The sequence below is a fragment of the Camelus bactrianus genome, chromosome 8 (assembly GCF_048773025.1).
Source record: "Camelus bactrianus isolate YW-2024 breed Bactrian camel chromosome 8, ASM4877302v1, whole genome shotgun sequence".
Classification (NCBI taxonomy): Eukaryota; Metazoa; Chordata; class Mammalia; order Artiodactyla; family Camelidae; genus Camelus; species Camelus bactrianus.
Window position 1 is genome coordinate 71,791,801 of NC_133546.1, and position 2,227 is coordinate 71,794,027.

The 2,227-nt window shown below is 52.5% G+C and overlaps 1 pseudogene; it reads left to right on the top strand.

Moving 5' to 3' along the window:
• The first annotated feature begins 711 nt into the window (after window positions 1–711).
• Window positions 712–1,994, top strand: LOC105064729 (epithelial splicing regulatory protein 1 pseudogene; annotated as a pseudogene).
• Window positions 1,995–2,227: the final 233 nt, after the last annotated feature.

Sequence of the window (2,227 nt, forward strand, 5' to 3'; positions counted from 1 at the left end):
CAACAATCACTAGTGCTGCAGGAGGACCAGGTGGTCCAGGAGACGGGAGGGGGGAAGCCTGGGAGCAGTGCACCATCTTCTTGGGGGCTGCTGACCCGGGGGGGCCAGGGGTCCGCCAACCCGTCCACCGGCCCGCGTGTCCGCTGGAAGAGCACCGAGGGCTGGGCTGGCAGTGGCCAGTGATGCTCAGCCAAGCCAGGCGGCTCAGGACTCAGCTCTGCCTGGTTCCGGCTACACACTCTCCACGAGTAACACAACACCCAGGTTTGATGAGAGGAACTGGCGAGACTCGCCTTCCTTGGAGACCTCGCCGGCCGCACGAAACACGCGACTGAGGCTGGGGGCGCCCGGAAGGGGGTGGGTCACAAGCACCAGGACCACTCAATCCAGCTGAGCACCTGCTTCCAGCAGCTCGCCTTGGGGGTAGAGCCTCTGACTGCGAAGTCTGCATCACCTAGGGAGCCGGAGAAGACGTAGCCCCAGGGCTTGGGAGCCAGAGGAAACCCATGGAGGCTGGGGCTGGCTACAGCAGATGAGAGGGGGCGGCGGCCCAGCTGTCAGCCAGGTGCTCTGAGAACTGGAGAGGCCCTCGGAGGCCTGCAAGCACCCGAGGTGTGAGCACCACAGGTCATCTTTGTACTTGGGTGGCTGGTTAGTAGCTGTTTACATCAGGGGAGGCATGGAAGGGGAGGGGAGGGGACACCTTTCCTTTTTCTCTTGGAAGAGGCTTTAGCACAGGCTCTCTCATTGTCACTTCCGCCCCACCTCATGGCCTCCGCACCCCGCTTCTCCCCCCACCTGTCTTCATGAGGGCATCTCCAGATTACTCGGTGGCGCTTTTTGGAATCACTCCTGGGGCCCCCGGCTCAGAAGCTGATCCTGCTGTTACGAAAATCATGGATCTGGCCAACAAGCAGGTGGGACAGTTGCACTGACTAATAGTTAGACCAGTTCAGTTGGAACTGACACAGAATTAACTGTAAAAAAAAAGAAACTAAGATGGATGCTAGAAGCCAGTCCTCTGTACGAGCTGGACCACGCCCTCTGATAGTTTAACCAGTGGGCAATAAACAGAACATCGGGGTAGGAACCTTCTCTCTGTACTGACGTGCAGCTTCATGTCAGGCAATTCCTGCATCCTGAGGCTTCCAAGAAGAATGTACTATTGCCTGAATGCTTCTATTCCTTTTTTGACTTCTGAAAAGAATTCGAGAAGCGTTGCCTGACTTCACCTGATACTGATAAACTGGATGTTGTGGAAATAACAGAGTGTTTAAATTTTGAGAAGACAGGTTCAGCCTCCTGGTATGGAGACTCTCATGTTGAAGATATGGGGAATATAATTTTAGCAATGATTTCAGAGCCTTATAGTCACAGATTTTCAGATCCATTGAGAGTAAATCACAAATTTGAAAGTGGCACTTGCAGCAAGATTATTGATAAAAGCTTTGTAGTCAGGGCTTGGGTCTTATCTTGGGAGTCTCATTTCTAGAGATTTCAAGATTCTTCAAAGGATTGCTTATTACCAGTGGAGGTGTAGCACTTGGTCTGAAAGCTTGGGCTCAGAGGAACAGAGCAGCTCTGGTTAGGTTTGCGAGTGAGGAGGGCAGAAATCTAGCGTTACATGTGCACAAACATCACATGGAGTCCCAGTATGCAGGGTTTACAAAGCAAACAGATGAAGATGTTCTTAAAATTGCTAGTGGTCCATCCAAAGAGGGAGCATGATTTCTCTGCAAGGAAAATCAAGTCATTGCCCGCATGCAGGAGCTCCCTGTCACGGCTGCAGCTGAGAGAGTGGCCTTCTTTGGATGGCATTTCCCTCTTCCTTCAAGGCGGGGAAGGAACGCATCCTCTTTGTTACCCACCCAGGTGGCAAGCCAGCAGGGGATGTTTTGTCCTCTTTGCTTGTGAGAAATATGCATGGAAGGCATTGAGGAAAGATGGGTGAAAGATACATTGAGGTCCTCAGGAGCACAGTGGCTGATGGTTAGCAGGTGGAGTTGGCTGCCACCCTCCTGGCACGTGAGTGTGTTCGCCAACCCAGAAGTCCTCTGAACCCCGTATGATTGGAGTTTTTGTAGAGGTTTCATCGCAGAGGCATGACTGATTATTAAGTCCATTTACACCTCCTCTCATCTCTCTGATGAATAAGGGTTGGGGCTGAAAGTGCCAAGCTTCTAATTATGGCTTGATCTCTCTGGTGACCAGCCCCCATTCGGGAGCC